The sequence below is a fragment of the Eumetopias jubatus genome, unplaced genomic scaffold (assembly GCF_037043125.1).
Source record: "Eumetopias jubatus isolate StellerSeaLion01/CBP00866 unplaced genomic scaffold, mEumJub1_p1.0 scaffold_1, whole genome shotgun sequence".
In the NCBI taxonomy this organism is placed as follows: domain Eukaryota; kingdom Metazoa; phylum Chordata; class Mammalia; order Carnivora; family Otariidae; genus Eumetopias; species Eumetopias jubatus.
This window is the reverse complement of record NW_028274807.1, coordinates 28,552,242-28,572,863: the sequence shown is the minus strand read 5'-3', so window position 1 is coordinate 28,572,863 and position 20,622 is coordinate 28,552,242. Positions and strand designations below refer to the sequence as shown.

The 20,622-nt window shown below is 35.9% G+C and overlaps 1 protein-coding gene and 1 non-coding gene across 2 annotated transcripts in view; one reads left to right on the top strand and one right to left on the bottom strand.

The window, feature by feature from the left end:
- NRIP1 (nuclear receptor interacting protein 1) overlaps positions 1-20,622 on the bottom strand; it is a 96,014-nt gene that overhangs the window by 37,660 nt on the left and 37,732 nt on the right. Inside the window, exon 3 of the mRNA XM_028113755.2 lies at positions 10,983-11,104. The gene's annotated coding sequence lies outside the window, so the exon portion shown is untranslated. The remainder of the gene's footprint in view (positions 1-10,982; positions 11,105-20,622) is intronic.
- LOC114219515 (U6 spliceosomal RNA) lies at positions 17,549-17,655 on the top strand. The gene has a single exon (XR_003611394.1). It is a non-coding gene; the product is annotated as a U6 spliceosomal RNA (small nuclear RNA).

Sequence of the window (20,622 nt, the reverse complement as noted above, 5' to 3'; positions counted from 1 at the left end):
GTCATCAGGCTACTGCCATGTGATATCATGTCATTTCCCCACCTGGCTCATGACCTTGTCCTCTAAATGACCTAAAGCTTCCCTCAAGTCGCAGGAGGCCCCTCCCCGCTGTCTCAGCAAGGTCGAATGGGTCAGCGTGTCCTCATCTATAATCCACCACCATTTGTCAGCAGGGAGGCTGGAGGAGGCAGGCTTGCTACAAGGGGAGAATGCCCAATTAGGCAGCTGTCACACAAAGCATAGGCTGCAAAATTATCCCCTGTCAAAAGAAAGAGCAGCTGCGGGTGCCAATTACAGCAACCTTTCAACCCTTTAGGTACTGGAAACTACACAGAAGTAAATGAAGAACAATTAGCGATAACAAATCGATGAATTAGGACAGTGAATTAGAAATTACTAGCAGGTGAGCCTGGGTCATATATGACATAAGGGCATCCCAGACTCCAGGCAAGGGCAGGGATGAACAGAGTCACACTAACTGTTTTCTTGCATATAGATTTCTCCCTCTGGCATTTTCTTTTCGCAAACCTAAAATCCTTTAAAATACCCAGGACCTCAAAGTACACATACCTTTTTACTTTTCATGGAAGACCCAAATAAATTGTTTCTTGACTAGAAGAAAATCCTTCAGAACAGTAAGTCTAGTTAAGTCTAAATGGTTCTTATACAATCTATCATGCTATCCCCTCAAACTTAAATTTAAGTGTGGCCCCAAAAATCTAAAATATCAGTTCAAACAGTCGCACCTAGAATATTGTCCATCTTCACCAAGTACTTGCCCTGATTCTACTTTAATCACACTCACAGGGAAACATCTCCAAGAAAGTAACCGGATATGAATTCTGAGCAAACTGTGATGCTGATATCATTATGTCGATGTTAAATTTCTGTACATGGTGTGATTCTGTGTGTAGAGAAATAACTGCAACATGTGCTTCTGTATATGATATGTATTTTAAAAATCAACTATAAATTACTCAGGTTATTCTGCTCCTACAGAAGTGATATGCATTAAAGTCTCAAGCATAGGAAGCCAATTCACTTGGACTCTACCCAACGAATGTCTTTGGTAGTTAGCAGTTAGCACTGAATGGGAACAAAGGAGGAACAAAATGGGCAAACAAGCCCCACAAAGGAAAGGAATCCAATATGGCTTAGTCTTTAGGGACATGGTTTCATTGTGCCTCAAAAAAGTTACGTATATTCAGAAACAAGTTTCTGAAAGTCCACTTTAAACTAACACTACTTTTATTTTTCCTTAGGAAAGAAGCACGTATCTTCCTATACTGATTCTTTGAGAGTTGAGAAACCTGAATGATCTGTGCTATAATTTCTAAAGAAGCAGGGATAAATTGCTCAACTAGAATTCTAAATCACAAATGGGCAAAAGTGAGGGAGACAAGGTGAGGCAATAAAAAGCTCTTTGCTCATCCCCTCCAACACATTATAAATAAATCACAGTTGCCAGAGGGAAAAGTTCATAATTCCTAGCTCCTAAAACAAGTCATTTGATAAAATTCCCAGGAGAGAACTGTCATGGGAAGAAAACTTCTCCATTAAAAGTTTATCCAAGAATTTGATTCATAAATTATGTTTCACCTTGTTAAAAAATGGGCATTTACACATTTTCTTTAGTTTAGAATGTAACCTTCTAAAGTCAAACATAAGAATTCAAAGAAAAAAATGGCAAGTAGACCGGAATGAAGGAGTTAATGCCTTTAGAATTCAGCTTCCATCATACATGGGTGACTATCTCTTTAAATAATTTAAATCCTCTCCATCAACTACAAAGCTGTTTTGAAGCCATTTAGCTTTGTTCTTTACATGTGTTCTAATTAAGAAATGACCTTGTCATCACACACACCATAAATCCGGGATTATTTCCTACAGCAAAAAATTCACAGAGTCCCCAAAAAAAGAAAAAGAGGGGAAAAAAAAGACTTCTTCCTCAGTTCCTCACTAAAGGAAGTTGTTGGTTGGCTAAACGCTGAAGCAGTTTCACCGCATAATTTTTGTTGTTGTTGAATGTCACAGGGCGGGTTAGTGTGACCTTGAGCTGCATCAGCAGCACAGCAAGGGTCGAGATGCCTGCAGGCGCCCTTGTACTGGATTTGCAAGACAAAAACCTTCAAACTGGCTGAAGGACATCTTAAATCTCTTCAAAGGTTTTCCGAACTAATCTGGGCTGCTCTTAGCAGGATCTGTGCCAGTGTGAGAGGCAAAATTAAAAACAAGGTCTTTGACAGGATGTTGTCTCCTCTTAACCCTTCCCAAGCAGAACAGAACAAATCACAAGCTTTCTGGAGAGATAGTTTACCTAGAAGCATTCTTTCATAACAAATTATGTAAGCAAGCAATCACAAAGGTTGGGGGCTATTATTCCTCAAAACTAAACCTCTCATTGCACTTATTTAAGAATTTGGGTCAATTTTCTTCTTGCCCATATTTTAGTGTAGTGAATGTAAAACTTAAAGCTCTATTTGTTAGCTCTGAGATTTGCAGGACAGTCATAGGTTAAGAATAAGGAAACATTTCTATCAACGTTAATCTCTAGAATTTTCTTTCTTTTTTAAGAATAAGCTTCTAGCTGGTTAAGTCACAAACTTCATGCATATTACCTATAGCTTACTAAAATTACAAGAGGTAAAAAAAATTACATCATACGTTTACAAATTTCTTCTACCTAACATGATGGATACACTGCTAAGGGAGGAAAAAATCAGAATAGGAAAAAACAGAAAATGAACATACATAAAACAAAGCCATATCAGGCTTGTTACAAAAAATCAGTGTGACATGCTGTTACTGTGTTGTAGTACTTCCAATGCATGCATCGAGAGAACAGTATCAGTGCCAGCAGAGGGTGTCAGTCTTCCCTGGCAATGCTCTCGAAGTTTAATTTAGTAGCTATGCTCCCAATAGTCTAAGGGAACAAACACCATAACACTGATTTTAGGATACTGCATTTTAAGTATCTCTCCATCTATAACATGTTAGGTTGTTATCAGATATAAGGTATATCATAATTAGTTGTACAGAGTATTTAGTAAAAGGCACAGAATTTATTGATAGTTTCAAATTATGCCCTTAAAAAAAAAAAAAGACTAAGTAAATTCAAGATTATGCTGAGTAACAAACATACTTTCACTTACTTGAATTCTGGTATGCTTTCCTGAATGGGACAGGAAAAGAGTAAAGTAATACCTCGTAAGTAGATAACGCATGAGAGTGAACCATACATGTGAATTTCTTCTTTAGTCCCTGTGCAAAAGGAGACAAGAGTATATACTGTGCTAAATGCTATGGTTGAAGTCTGTAAAAAAAAGTACTCTTGGAACGGAGAGTGAGCAGTAACTAGGTTTTCAGTTCACAGATACATGTGTCCTAGGTGGTCAGTGATGGTTAAAAAACAAGGGCTGGCCAGGGAGAAGAGAATGGCGCCATTCTAGGTTACATAAATAGACAGGGAAGAGTTGAGTGTGATACAGGAAGGGGGTGGTCCAATGTGACTAGAGATTAGGTTGAAAACGAAATTGGGACCAAGGACTTTGAATCAAGGCCATGCCAAGGAGCTAACCTTTATCTGGTGGGCAGTGGAAGGTTTACAGGCAATGGTATGATTAAATGCATGTCAAAAACAAAAACAGAAGTTGTAGAGTTGTTGATGGCTTGAAGGGGAGAAATTGAGATGATTTAGTGCAGAGAAGAAAACATGGTCAAAATAAGGCAGGGGGCAGGAATGTTGAAGAAAAAGGTGCAGAGAAGAAAACATGGTCAAAATAAGGCAGGGGGCAGGAATGTTGAAGAAAAAGATAACTGAAAAAACAATAAAGGCTGGTCTGAATGTTTAGAAAGCAATTTATAGAACATAAAGAGTGCTGTTAAAAAAAGGGGGTATTTTTTTTTTTTAAAGATTTCATTTATTTATTTGACACACAGAGAGACAGCGAGAGAGGGAACACAAGCAGGGGGAGTGGGAGAGGGAGAAGCAGGCTCCCCGCTGAGCAGGGAGCCGGATATACAGGGCTCCATTCCAGGACCCTGGGATCATGACCTGAGCTGAAGGCAGACAGTTAACGACCGAACCACCCAGTTGCCCCCCAAAAAGGGTATTTTTAATAGCAAATTCACTGTCAAAAAATAATGAAAATAATTACTGTATCTCAAGCCCAGGTTTGTAAATCACCTTGTTGACATGATTTGTACGAAGTTTCAAGAAAACTAAGAACTCCTATAGAGGTATGTAACAAAGAGTCAGAATCAGAATCTGTTGTAGATTTGAATTTTCTACATTTCAAGTAAGAATCTTTATTAAGTATCAGGTAAGGATTTTTGCTTATTAAGGCAGCAATGTGTACCTTTTCAGAACAGTGTGAAGGCATATTTCCCTTGGCTATAAGAGATCTGGCTTAAATCATAATGTGGTTGATGAGGCTACCACATTATGAAGAGTTTCATCAACACTAATGAGCATAAAATTAATTCAGCAAACATTTATTGAGTATGTACTATGTTTAGAACTCAGAATTAAAAAATAAAAAATCCCCAACATCCTATCAGCTTTGTGCTTCTACTAGTATGTCACTTATAATGGGAAGTCCCTAAATTATAGTTCACACCATGACACCATTACACAATAAAAAGCCTATTAGTAAAAAGAATATTGAGTTGTCAGGGAATTAGGTCTCCACTAGCAGCCATCTTGGTATTCCCATGCAGCTGACAAGGTACACAAAGAAATCCCAGAACTCTCTGGGAAGACCCAGTACCCACGCAATTTGAAGAGAGTCGTCAAATACTCTAGAGACTGTCCTGCTAAGACCTCAGAAAGAATTTAACAGAGTTATCAGCCAAGGTAAAAGGGTAGGGAGTAAAAAAGAACAGGAGTCACCAGGCCAAGAAACAATCTGCCAGAGAGCAGACTGTACTCTCAGAAAAGGAAAGCCAGCATCAGGGATCAGGTTGAGGTAAGTGGAGGGGAAGGTCAAACAAAGGAGAGAAGAAAGATTCTGAAGGGAGTATTTCTCACTTCCCTGAAGAAGTAAACTTTACTCTGTGAACTCATTAAGAAATGACCGAATCTCCAAACGCTCTGGAGGAAGAATCATCATCACAGGAGATGTATTTGGAGGTTCACAAGTCATAAAAAGGTCTAGCAACTGAAAGCCAGTTTAATGATAGGGCACAACTAGGAATGACCTTCCCAAGTATCTACAAATAAAATGACTTCTTGAGTAAGCATCTCCATCCCACCGGTATATTTCCAGCACACTGTACGTCTAGACATTAATATGAGGGTGGGTAATATGATAAGACTGGCAGATACTAAAACAAAACAAAACAACTTATTAACCTACAAACACAAAAGCTAGGATACATCATTGAAATAAAAATACAGAATATTCTGTTGGCAATTAGACAAGTAAATACTATAAAGCAGAAGTTCTCAAGGCGTGGTCCAGGGACCCCAAGAGTCTCCATGATCCGTTTAGGAGGTGCATAAAGTCAAACTATTTTCATCCTACTAACCTGTTATCTGTTTTGTCTCTCTCGGGAGTGTACAATGGTGTTGTCCAGAGGCCATGTGATGTGTCATGGCTAATGTGTTAATGGCTAATGGAGTATAGCCTTGTATATTCTTGTGTTTTAAAATTTTTCTCCATTTTAACTTCTAGTATGGTAAAATATTGGTTGATATGACCCCCATAAAGAAAAGTTCTCTTGGGTCCTCAGTAATTTTAAGAGTCTGAAGGGGTGCTGAGACTAAAAGTTTGAGAGCTGCTCCCAGTCTACTATAACAGAGTCAAGAACTTCAATCTTGGTTTTAATCTTCAAACAAAATCTCTACTTTCTAATTTTCAAGAATTTATGCTATAACCATGCCAGATAAATACTGTTCTCTATGCAGAAATGTTTCAAAGACCTGGGTAGGGGAAAGAAAAAAAAAATGACCTTTTAAAAAAGAAAATTAGTAAGCTAAAGATGATACGAAATATCTACCACCTTTGCACAGTCACTACTCTTCTGAATTCACCATGCCAGAAGTAACAAATCCACAAATATATATAAAGAAGCTGCTATGTGTTGAGAACTGAAGACAGAAGGATAACTAAGTGATAAACTGGCCCTTAGTAGGCTCACCCCTGTCAGGAAAAATATAATCCACATGTAGTGAGATACTAGTATAAGAAAAGGCAGGCAAAAAGTGAAAAGAGCATGGAAGGGCAAATTCTTGGGAAGAAGACAGGCAGGGAACACGTTTGTTAGTGAAGGCACTCTGCCACAGAGGTGGCATGTGAAATGACTAGCAAAATCAAGGCTTTGCCAAATGGAACATAAGTTAAAGAGCGCTCTACAAGCAGGGGGGAGGAGCATCAGTCCCAGCAGGGAAGCACAACAGTACACAGTATGTTTTAGAAACTTTAAGTTTCTAATAACAGATATTTGAATTCTGTTCAAATATCAGAAATTGTGAGTAATTAAGAAGTTTTATAGAATGTGATAATGTAATTTGTTATCAGTTGGATTCAATGACGAAAAATTGGGACTTGTAATTTGTAGGCCTTTTTCTTCATTTCCAATCTGTTGTAGATAGCAGCTTTTTAAAAATACAATAAAAGTAATTTGTTAAAAAAAATGAAGTGAAAACAAAAACTGGTCCTTCACCGCAGATATTCTGAGAACCTTAGAGAACAAACTGCAAGATGGCGGGATGGAGGAAGGACAACTGGAGAGAAAAGCTTCGAGCTAGAGCTTGCATAGGTTGTACTCAACCTATCAATAATCTCTTTTGTTTAGAAGAAGAGAGAGAGGAGGGGCATGAGTGCACATGCCCCCATGGGGCGAGGTGAGGGGAGAGACGGGGCGGAGAGACAGAGGGAGAGGGAGAGAATCTTAGGCATGGCTCCATGCCCAGTGTGGGAGCCTGTCCTGGGGCTCAATCTCACGACCCTGAGATCATGATCTGAGTTGAAATACGGAGTCAGACACTCAACCAATCAAACCACCCAGGCGCCCCATCAATAATCTTTCTATAAGTGAATGCAAAAATAAGTAAATAAATGGGGTTTGAAAATTACTACTATATCTCTAATCTAAAATGAGGAAATTCTGGTTATCCAAATAAAATGCATAAGTTGTACTGTTAGCATCATACTAATTTCAGATGTGCAAATTGCAGGCCATGTGGTTGAAGGGCAAACATAGCAGAGAATCAAGGAGAGTACCAGGTTCACTACAGTTATTTTAAGTGAAAAAGACCAGGGTCTGAGTAAGAAGAGAAAGCGAATGGACACTCTTACCAAGACATTTTAAAATTATTTTAATTATTTCATTTGAAACCTTTCATGGGAGAGAAAAAAACCTGAGCTGACATGGAGGCTTGGTATAGTGGGGAATTTTCCTCTCAAAATGATGTTAGTTGTATCAATTAAGGTACTAAGTAAAAGACTTTTAAAAAGTCAATTCTTTAATGACACCAAGTTCAGCAAAAAGTTAATTATATTAACGTTTCCCATTGTAACAGTGAATTAGGATTAAGGAAGGCCTGTTACTTTCCTATGGTGGTTATGTTATTGGGATCACTGAATCATTTTATCAGAGAAGTAACAGAAGCAAATTGGAAGTTTTAGGAAAATGTGGTGGTTGTGGAGACAAAGGCATTAAGTAAGGAGGCTTCTAGCATAAGCATTCCAGATGAGAAATGCACTCTGAGACAAGATGCTGGCTGTGGGAAAGGAAATTAAAATGTGGGTAAAAGCAATGTTGGAAATTAATGCTTCATTTGAGCCCATCATCCAAATTTTCTTGCCTAGGTTGTCCACAAAGCCAGGGAAACAACAGCTGAGAAAGCCAAGTTAAGTTTATGGGAATTAATTCCAACTAAAATAACTCACCCAGATTCTGGATTGATCTTGCTTTCACCAGTACCACATTCTCAACTGATTACCTTGTGTAGGAGTTTAAACACTTTTTCAACGTGTTCTTTTTTTTTAAAGGAGGCTCCACGCTGGGTGTGGAGAGGGCTTGAACTCATGACCCTGAGATCAAGACCTGAGCTAAGATCAAGGGTCAGATGCTTAACTGACTAAGCCACCCAGGTGCCTCTCAAAGTGTTATTTCTTAATTAAAAACATTACTTTGAGAAATGTTTTATAAAGTTTGGGGAAGGCATTCCATGTAGATGACTAGACTCACTTTACCAACCTGGTGACCCAATCTGTTAGTACCAACTGAATCACTGGCCAATACTTCTTTGTATGATGGGAAAGTTCTAGCATTTAAAACGTGTGTTGAAATAGTAATGTGTATTGGAATAGTTATCAATAATGTAATTGAACTAGGAAAAAAAAACATACATTAAAGAACTCTTCCGAGTGAGAACCCATGAGATATGACAATAAGAACTCCACTTAGTGAGAAAATGAGTATATTCAAGTGTTTAAGCTAAATTGATTTATGGCCAATTATCTAATTCTCCCTGAGATAGTCACTGCTTTCTACATTATCAGTATTGCCAAAATCAGCTAATAAATGTTGCACTCTGAAACAAAGAGAGCACAGAAAGTATACAGAGTTCTAGAAAAACACAAAAAAGGGTGATTTTATTTTATTATTTATATGGGATGTCTACTTTTTTTTTTTTTTTCAAAAGAAGGAGATGACAAGTGAGCAAAAGAAATCTGGCCTAAGGCACTGAGAAGCTTTATGAACACTTCATGCTTTATATGGTTTGCAATATTCATTTACTCAAATTCGACTCCTTTTTTCCTAATCACCTACTCTTTGGCCTCTCATTCGGGACATTACCCTACTTAAAAATATGATGTACCGGGACACCTGGGTGGCTCAGTGAGTTAAGGGTCCAACTCTTGACTTTGGCTCAGGTCATGATCTCAGGGTCATGAGATTGAGCCCCATATAGGGCTCCTGTGCTGGGTGTGGAGTCTGCTTGAGATTCTCTCTCCCTCTCCCTTCTCCCCACCCCCTTCTCTCTCCCTCTTAAAAAAAAAAAAAAAAAAGTGACGTACCTGTTTTTGGAGTGTAGCTGTATGACAGACAAGCTACAGTAAAACCCTGTGGAATATATTAATTCAGAGTCTTCAACTGTTTTCTATCAAATACTAGTCTATACAAGGCCCTCTTTTTGGAAACTGAAAATCCAATGGCTGGCTAATGGAATGCCTACTGAAAAGATATTTCATATAATGACAACTTCTCCAAATTTATTTGACCATGGACTCTCATTCAAAACATAATTTAGAAAACATATACTTAACAAATTCACTTTTAAATCTTGAAAAAAATTAAATATACATAAATGATAATCAAGAATAGCTCATTCTTATATGCTTTCAAAACTATTCATTGTACATTCTAAATAATCTGTCTTTTCTATCTGGGAGAAAGATCTAAATTTGATCATTTTTCAAGGACAACTTATTGGCTATGTAAATTTGCCAGCTGGCTATCTATGATTTATTTATCCAACTGTCATAAGTGGTGGTTGGTACTTGGTAAAATAAGGGCGTTGACAAATTAAGAACAACAAACTAATTATATCTTGTGGGTCACGAGAAAATGCATGATTATAATTTTCATTTTAACAAAATTAAAAGTTGGGAATTAGGGTGCAGTAACAACGATGCTCATCAAATATAAAAACAGATTTCAGACTATCAGTCATTAACACATAATTATACCTGAATGAAAGAACTCAGCATTTAACAAATAAAAGTGTGGTTGATTTAAAATCTTAATTTAGGGGAAAAAATAGTATGTGAGTATGTGACGAATGACTAGCAACCAAATAATTATTAGTAACTGTAATTTTTATTAAATAAGATGTTTTAAAGATTTTCTTGCTTAAATGACAAGAAAGAATAAACAATGATTAAAATAAGAAATAAGTAGAATGATTAAATAACTTAAATCACTAGGTTTTCTGAATATAATCAGAATAGTGAAGAAAAAGGAATTTGTATTATCACTGTACCAACCATATGACACCTAAGGTAAGAAACAAATTTGGCTCCAAGTTGCCATCCCCCTTTCGAAACCTCAGAGTCCATTAAAACACCATGAATTTTAGGATGGCCTATCCGCTTTCTTCTAACAAGAATTTTCAGCTAGTTAATTGAGAGTGAACTCTTCACAACTAATTATGAGCACAATAATTAATCACTATGTCCTTTCCCAGTTTACTTGGAGTGCTTCTCTGCCCAGGCGTAAGCAGCACAAAGTCCAAGAGCTTAAGACATGACAAATTCATTTAGGTTGGAGCTATACTAGATAACAGGAGTGTTAATCCATGCGGAATTAACCACTCACCCATCTCTTTCTGTTGTACCGCCCACCTACTTGTGTTAATTTAATCAGACTATTTTATCACTTCTCAGAAATGCTAATATACTATTATATACTATTTGCCTTACAAGAGGTAACCATTTTATATAATTCAAAAAGTAATCATTGACTTAGACTATAATAAACCCACAATAACCAAACATGCTTCTATTTTTCCTCAAAACAATAATTAACTTTTTATCTGAAATCAGATTGCTATTTCAGGTTTTATATTAACTGTTCATTTTCTCTGGTTTTTGGTAAAAACAAATTAGGTATCATCAACACAAACACTATTTCTGATTTCAAGCTTCCCAATCCCCCTCTCCTGAAGTAATCTACACCTTCGAATTCTGAAGAATATTTTTTGTGTCTTTCTTATGGCATTTAAGCTCTTTCTACTGCTTGACTAAATTTATTTATCTGTACTCATCCTTAAATTCCTTAAGATTGTATCTTATTCACTATTCACTTTTTTTGTTTTAAACCACACTGCACCTAATGAAATAATTTGCACAGATAAAACACAAAACATAAATCTGGTGATTACAAGCTAATTTATCACTAAGAAAGGATTCTCCAAAATATATTAAAATCACCATGATTAAGCCTTAAGAAGTCAGGAAAAGTATTCTCACCATCTGTCTCTGAGGTCTGTCTCTACTTCTGAGAAAGGAAATGGAGAAGGCTGTTGAAAAGTAGCGCTGATGTCATCTGGAGTCTTTAGATTTCCCTGTTCCTCTTTTGGTCTAGTGTGCACCTGAGGAAAAGGAAAACCAGATTCTGGAATATCTTTTGTGAAGTTCTGTAAATTTTCCCAGTATCTTTTCTTGTTCAAGTTCAATGCAGAAGTAGTTATTTAACAGAGAAATATGGTTTTATGAAATATGAATCATTCATTAAAGGAAACTATGTAACTTTTGCTTTCTAGACAATACATTTGATCAAAGTAGATGTTTCAAGACAACAAACTGAATAAGGTTTATTGTTGCTAGGATGTGCTTGTTAACCTCTGTTAATTTCAAGTTTTTGTCGAATTAATCCAATTAAGTTACATCTAAAAATTCTAAAGTCCTCCCAAAGGTATATTTCAAAAAAAAAGAAGAAAACTAAAAAGGAAAAAGGAAGAATAGATTTTCATATTAAGCTTTTTCTTTACAAAAAAACCTTCTAGCACAAAATTTGTAATAAATATCAAATGCCTTATGTCCATAGACAGACTTGTACACCAATCTCCAAAGTAGCTTTATTTTAAATAGCCCAAAACTGGAAACAACTGAAATGCCTACCAGTAAGTAAATGAATTAATGGTATACCCATACAATGGAACATTTACTACTCAGCAACAAAAAAGGATGCATGATTGATATAAGCAACAGCATGGATGAGTTTCAAAATAATTACGCTGAGTGCAAGAAGCCAGACAAAAAGGAATACATAGTGCGTAATTCCATTTGCATAAAACTGGAGAAATGCAAAGTAATCCACAGGGAAAGAAAACATTTTGGTGGTTATCTGGGGATTGAGGGGCGGGAAGGTACAGGAAGGAGGGATTACAAAAGGACCTTACCTTAACTGTGGCAATGGTTTCATGGGTGTATATATATTCAAAATTGATCAAACTGTAAACCCTAAACATGTGCAGTTTATTGAATGTCAATTATAACTCAAAAAAGCTATGAAATATTAAATTTCTTAAAATGTTGCATGCCCCTTGATGTAGCAATTCCAAGTCTAGGATTTATCTTAATGAGAAACAAAATGAGGATATATACAAGTATTTAGATATAAGGATGTGACAATATACATTATTTCTAATAGTAAGAAAAAACTTGACAACAGCCAATAAATGTCAAAATCACAAGTTTAATAAATTCTGGTATATTACATGGTGGGATACTATGTAGCCACTAACATATATAAAAAATTATAGTATATCATTCCATATAACATATATTAAGTGATAAAAACAGGAAACAGTCTTATGTTCAGTACAGTTGAATTTGTTTCAAAAGTATATGAAAATAAATGTAGCAATTATTTCTGTATTTAAAGGTAATTTTTATTTTTCCTTTTTGCTGATTTATATTTCCTAGTTTCTTTATAATAAACATGTATTACTTTGGTAATAAATAAAATGAATTAAAGGATAAAAATACCAACAGTCTACAACTGTCTGCTTCCTCGTACAAGTGAAAGACTCCTCAGAGGTGGTGCACATTACAGAGTTCTGAGCTATCATGTCACCTCCACCAGTGACCTACCTAATAGTCGTGAGAAAGGGGCAGGTCTGACAGGATAAACTGTAGTATTAATTAGTAAGCTACGTGCTTTACAAAGCGCTTTCATGGACATGACCTCATTTGATCTTCATAACTCAGAGAAATGAGCAGAGAAGGCATTATTCCATTTTATAGAGGCGAAACAGACAATGAGCAAGGCCAGTTAAGTGTCATGTCCCAAAATTGCAAATCTTGGGTTTAAATTGAGCCTTGACTATAAATTCTGACAGGAATTCTATGAGGAATAGGGAACAATCACTTCTGATTATTTATAACTAGAAGGCAGTGATTTATATGTGAATTTAAAAATAACCACATTTGCAATCGTATTGGTATTCCTATTAGAATCTGCTGGGGGCCCTAGGGATTTCCTAAATCCCCAGGGCCCAACCTCAGAAGCTATACCCTGGCAACCCTATCTTGCCCCTCGTCAACATTACCTATTAAAGCACCGAAATTCAAGTAGAATTCAATTGTTTAGTTTTCAGTTGCATTTCTTTCCTCTTGAAAAAAAAAAAGTATTACCTTTTATTTTAAAGCGGGTAAAAGAAAGTAACCATAACTATATTTATGAATGCTACAATGACTTACAAGTTGATGTCAAAAGTTCTAACTTAATGGTACTTTAAAATACCACCTTTGGGGCCAGATCTTTTTTGGGCCATGTGCAGACAAGAAACAGTCTCCAGACAACTCCGAGTATACTCAGTGAAGAAAATGACCAATTCCTCACAAAAATATCAGTAAACATCTTCAGAGGCACATTATTAACAAGCTGGTCAGCATCTGCTAATGAAACCTTGAAGCATAAGGAACGCTGATAGCCAGCATTCCTACGAACACTCCCATGACTACCAGAGACTTAAAAGGTGATTAATGGTAGCCCTTGTTTTCTGGGCACTTAGTGTGTACCAGACCCTTCACTAACCTCTTTATATACATGATCTTTAAAACAACCCTGTGAGATGACTATTATCAACCCCACTTTATAGATGAGGAACCTGAGTTTAAGTTGCCCCAAATCATAATACCAGTAAAAGCTTAAAGTGGAATTCAAACTCTGGTATATTTTACTTGCAACAAAGATGGGGCCTTGGCAGTTCTCTGGAACAGACATCTGACTTCTCCAGTGTAACCCACCTACAATGGTCTTAATTCAGGTAATACAGAACACTTGGCAATGGTATATGAAGTTCCTGAGTCTATATTTTCCATGTAAAGAGAAAAATATCTAAAGCCCACAATTTGTGTCTTATATTTTGCCACATTCTAGAATAGTTTGTTTTAATGGCTGGTCTCTTTAAAGCACTGTTTTAACCCTTTTGAGCCAACATGATCACATGAAAGATAACTTAAAAGAATATTTAAATAAAAGTTAGCAAAAGATAATATTAAGGAAACTACTCCCATGTTTATTAATATCTTAAAACTGTCTTATATTAATAAATGAGTAAATCAGTCTTAAAACCAAGTCAATGGAACTGAATTTACCAGATGTTTTGGATCATGAAGACAGGAAGCATTTCTATGAACAAAACAGCATTTAAATAACTGTTATAATTATAGAAATGCAATATTTCTGTAGAATATTATGTGATCATCAAAATATATAATTTCAAATAATATTTAATGACAGATATGGTAAAATGAATGAGATGCTAAGAAAGCAAGACATTCAACTATCTATCTGTTAAGCTGAACAAATTTTAGGGGGCTAGGCACTGTGCTAAGTGTTGGAATTATAAAGTGAACAAGACAAGCACAATCCCAGGTGCTGAACTAACTACCCTTCACTGTATGTTCACTTTGCCTGATTAGGACCTTCAGGTTGTTTAGAAAATGTTTTAATGTCATTTCCTCAGAGAAGCTTGTACTCATCACTTTACATGAAGTAGCTTCCCCTCTACCTCTTCTTTTGTTTAAACTCTTTGTTTCTGTTTCCCTGATTTTCTTTTATCTGCTATCTGCGTCTACCGAGATACTTAATGAGGCTCTTGTCCTTTTATTTTATTAATAAGGTATATTACATAACTGACTGTTTCAGTGTGAAAACAACTCTTCCTTTCTGAGACAAACATCTACAACTAACACCATACTTAATGGTGAAAGACTGAATGCTCTGTCCTACTGCCCTATAATGCTGGTAAGAAGGCAAGAGGTCTGCTTTCGACACCACCATTCAACATTCTACTAGAGCGTTTACTCACCGCAATAAGACTAGAAATAGAAAGACACATAAATTGGAAAAGAAAAGGTTAAATTTAAGAAACAAAACAAACAAGTAAGGAAAAGAGAGAGAGAAAGAGAGAGAGACAGGCCAAGAAACAGACTCTTAACTATACAGAACGGACAGTTACCAGAGGGGAGGTGGATGGGGGGTGGGGGAAATAGGTGATGGGGATCAGGGAGCGCCCTCGTCCTGATGAGCATGGGGTGATTGTATGGAACTGCTGAATCACTACACTGTAGACTTGAAACTAATATAACACCGTATGTTAACTATTCTGGAATTAAAATAAAAAAAAATATTCTTAGCAAAAAAAAAAAAAAGGATGGCAAGTCTCCCCAAATTGATCTATCAACATCCCATGTTCTTTTTTTTTTGGTGGAATTTAATTCTAAGATATACATGAAATTGACTCTAAGATACATATGAAAGATGTGTGTATACACACATATAATATCTTATATATCATATATATGTATATATGAAATCTAAATAAAGATTTAGAATATCCAAAACAATTCTGAAAAAGATTAAAGCTTTAGGACTTATACTACCTAATTTCAAACCTTACTATAAAGCTATAATAACCAACACAGTGTGATATTGGCATAAAGACAGACATAACAGATAATGAAATAGGATAGAGCCCAGAATAAACTCTCACATTCATGGTCATTTGAATTTCAACAAATGATGCTGCAACAGGTCAATAATCACATGCAAAAATAGACAAGTGTAAGTCTTTCACAACATACAAAAATAATAACTTAAAATGGACCATGGCTGGAATTATAGAACTAAAACTTCAAAACTTCTAGGAGGCATAGGAAAAAATCTTGTAACCTTAGGTTAAGGAAAGAGTTCTTAAATATGACAACAAAGGTGCAGTCCATTAAAAAACAAACAAGAAAAATGGAAAAATTGGACTTCAAATTCTTCAAAAGACATAATTTAGATGAAAGACAAGCCCCAGAATAAGAGGAAATATTTGCAAATCATACACATGAAAAAGAAATGGTATCTAACATATTAAAATCCTCAGAAGAGTAAGAAGATAAAACAATTTTTTTAAATGGCTAAAGTTATGAAGACATTTCACCAAAGATACATGAATGTTTGGTAAACATACAAAAAGATGCTCCTCAGCATTACCTAATAGAGAAATGCAAATAAAACTACAATCAGATTCCACTACACAACTCACTAGAATAGCTATAATTATTTTTAAAATTGAAAAATTCAAAGTTTGGGAGGATAAGGAGAAACTGCAACCCTCATACATTGCTGATGAGAATATAAAATGGCACAGCCACTTTGGAAGACAGCTTGGCAGTTTCTTAACAGCATACTTAACCACATGACCCAGCAGTGTCACTCCTGGGTATGGAACCAAGAGAAATGAAAACATATGTCATTTGTATGTAAATGGTCATAGCAGCATCAATCATAATAGCCAAAAACTGTAAACAACCCAAATATTCATCAACTGGTAAAGGGATAAGCATAAGGTAGTAACCAAAAAAAAAAAAAAGAAATTAATAGTTCATCCAATAAGGATAAACCTAAGAAACATAATGCTTAGTGAAGAAAGCTAGATATAAAAGACATATTTATATGATTCCATTTATGTGTAAAATGTCCAGAAAAGCCAAAATTAATTAGAGAGAAAGCAGATCATCTCCTGGGACAGGAGAAGGGAACAGAAATTGCAACAAGCATGAAAGAACCCTTTGGAGTGATGAAAATGTTCTACAACTGGGCTGTGGTGATGGTTGCACATCTAAATAAATTGACTCTAAATCATCATACTGAATGCTTAGAAAGGGTGAACTGTATGGTATGTAAACTATACCTCAATAAGACTGTAAAAAATAAAAAGGATATATTCTACATAGAATCATGAATTGCTTTAAAATGAATCCGATGTTAAAATAAATTGCCATTTCTCCCATCACTGAAAATAATAATAACTAAAAGTAAACCTAATGTATACCAATTACTCTGGAGAATGCAAAAGTAGTTTTAAGATGACTATTTGCCTCTCATATACGGCTGGAGGAAGGGTAAAGCGGTACAACTGCTAAGGAGAACAGTTTGGCAGTTCCTTAAAAGGTAAACACAGAATTACCATATGACCCAGAAATTCTAACCCCTAGGTATAAATAGAAGAGAAACGAAAACTTATGTCCATGTATAAAATCTGTATATGCATGCTCATAACCATTATTCATAATAGCCAAAAACTGGAAACAGTCTAGGTGTGTATCAACAGATGAATGGGTACACAATATGTGATACATTCAACAAGAAAATATTACCCAGCCAAAAAAAGGGATGAAGTATTGATACAGGCTACAACATAGATGAACCTTGGAAATCATTATACTGAGTGAAAGAAGCCAGTCACAAAAAAACATGTGCTATATGATTCCATTTATGTGAAATGTCCAGAACAGGAAAATTCAGAAACAGAAAATAGATTCATAGCTGCCTAAGGGCTGGGAGTGGGGAAGGATAGGAATGGGGAGTGACTGATAATGGGTATGGGGTTTCTTTTTAGGGTCATGAAAATGTTCAAAAATTAGATGGTGGTTGATGGTTGCATACCTGCGAGACTATAAAGAACACTTTAAATGGGTGAATTTTATTGTATGTGAACTCTATCTCAATAGATCTATTTAAAAAGATGATCATTGTGCTCATTTAGACAGCGCATATACTAAAATTGGAACGATATAGAGAAGAATAGCATGGCCCCTGAATAAGGATGACACACAAATTCGTGAAGTGTTCCATATTAAAAAAAAAAAAAAAAAAGATGATTGTTAAACTAGGACTTATTAAAATATCAAAAATAATTTCAAAGTAAATATCTGGACTTCTAATCTTGTTTATTTGCTTTTGAGCATGTCTAACATTTATCTAAACAGGTACGTTACTGTTCAGTTCATTGTGGGTAAATATAAATCACTTTAAAAAAAAGTCTACTGCAGGCACCTACGTGGCTCAGATGGTTAAGTGTCTGCCTTTGGCTCAGGTCATGATCCCGGGGTCCTGGGATGGAGCCCCACATCTGGCTCCCTGCTTAGTGGGAAGCCTGCTTCTCCCTCTCCTTCTGCCCCTCCCCCGTCTGTGCTCTCTCTCTCTCTCTCTCTCTCTGTCAAATAAATGAATAAAATCTTTAAAAAACAAACAAAACCACACTTAAAACAAATCAACTGCATTTTTACTCACCAGTTACAAACAAGAAAATAAAATTTTAAAAATATCCAATAAAAATGTACCTAAAGAATAAAAGTTAGCTTGAAAATTTATCAGAAGACATTAAATACAACCTAAATAAACAAGAGGACATACCATATTCATGATAAAGACTCAGTATCATAAAATGACAATTTTCTCCCAAATTCAACTGATTTTAATGCAATGCCAGTCAAAATTCAAAAGGTTTTATACGTTGATTCTAAAATTTACAATGGAGCAGCAAAAGCCCAAACAGACAAGCCTTCCAACCAGAAACAGAATACAGTAGGGAACCTGCGCTGCCTATACTGAGATTTATTATAAAGCTGTACTAAAGAAGTTAGTGTGCTTCCAGAAAAGAGACAAACTGACTGCTGGAGAAGAAACAGACCTTCGCATATAACAAAAACAGTATTTGACAAGAGTCACAACGTTGCAGGTCACTGAAAGAAGGAGGAATCATTCAACAGTGCTGAAAGAACTGGTTATTCGTTTGGGGGAAAAAAGAAATTGGACCCCTCCTATATAATATGTAAAAAATAAATTCCAGAAGGATTAAAATTTTAAGTTGAGAAGACAAGTCTTTAATATTTTTAAATAAAACCTAAGAGACTATCTTCATGAACTCAGAGTATGGAAGGCTTAAAACTTAAGACACAGAATAGGGTTAACTATAAAGCATATGATCAATAAATTCAACTACATTATAATTAAAAACTTCCATTCCTCAACAAATACAAGGAAAAATAAAAAAAAAGATTAACTACAATACCACAAAGCACACTGCCAAAAAAAATTACGGTACCCAGAATATGTGTGTGTATGCGCGTGTATGTATCCTATAATATTTTATTTAAAAATAGGCAAAATGCAGGGGTGCCTGGGTGGCTCAGTCGGTTAAGCCTCCAACTCTTGACTTCAGCTCAGGTCATGAGATCGAGCCCCCCTGTGTAGGGCTCCATGCTCAGCGGAGACTTTGCTTGAGATTCTCTCCCTCTCCTGCTGCTCCTCCCCCTGCTCATGCTCAGGCAGACTCTCTCCCTCTCTCTCAAATAAATAAAATCTTTAAAATAAAAATAAAAATAGGCAAAATACAAAAAAGTATCCCTGATTAGGGCTGTGAGGGCCTGAGCAGGATGAGGCAGGTACCCGTGTAAGAAGGGAGGGAACAGTGAGGCGTGGCAGTCAGAGTCCAAGCTTTGGCAGAGTGCTGTGGGTTGAGCAGGACCTGCAGAGCCCTAATCTAACAGCAGATGTCAATGACTAATCAGGAGGAGGAGGTTGCCCATAAAAAGATGCACTGTGCTGTATGTGTAGGAATGTAGGAATCCAAACAGGGTGAAAGGGGCTTCCACATGAAGGGTCTTCAAAGCTTAAATAGAATTTGGGCAGGAGGGTGCAATGGATATGGCAGACTGAGTACATACAGTGGAACCGGTCAAATTAAGTAAATAAATTTAGGCTAATGATAGGCCAGTTTCTTACTGTTAGAGAAGGGGATATTAAAAAAAAAAAAAAGAAGAGAGGAGGGAGAAAATGTGAATAACTCAATAGTGTAGGAATGAAATTGGAAGTAGCAGCATGACTGATGAATGACATGTCAAAAGAACACAGAAGTCAACTTTAAAGGAATCCCACTGGCTAAATCGGGGCAAGGTGAGCATCAAAATAAGTTAACAATAGTTACTGATGATAGCTCAATGAATAAAAGACAGAATCATGAACTCATACTGATATAAATTAATTAAGTGAAAGTTTGATGAGGAAGGAGATAGTCACATAGTTTTAAAGTACCTCTGCACAAAATAAGTATTAAACACAGAGGGAAAATCAGTAATTTCACAGTAGAGAAACATGGCAGATACCATCTTAATCAAGTAATCAAGTTAACATAAATAGTAATGGGTCAAAATGAAAATCGTGTGTCACCTGACAAGATACAAAGAGAAGACAGAAGACACAGCATAATGTCTGTGATATTCCTGCCAAATATTCATAACTGCATGTAATCATTAGGAAACAGCAGAAGAATCTAAAGGAAGAGACATTTTACAAAATAAGTGGCTTATACAGTAGAGTCTTGAAAAGTGCCAAGGTCTTGAAAGTCAAACAAAGATTGAAGAACTGTTCCACCAGATTGAAGGAGACTGAAAAGATGTGACAAGTAAAATGCAAGCTGTGCTTCTAAACTAGATCCTTTTGCTATAAAGGACATTATTGGGACTACTTGTGAAAATTGAATGAGATCTGAGGATTAGATGGTAGTAATGCATCAATGTTAATTTCCTGATTTTGATGGCTTTATTGTGACTTATAGGACAATGTCCTTGTTTGTAGGAAATATACACTCATTTATTCAGGGGTGATGAGGCATCACATCAAATCTTCAGGGGGAAATTTTTCCTCTTTATTGTGCTATTTAAAATTTTAAAAATTTAAAAAATAAATATATTCAATGCATAGTTTTTTAAGTATATAATGGACAAAAGACATAAACAAGCAATTCATGAACAAAAAATACCAATG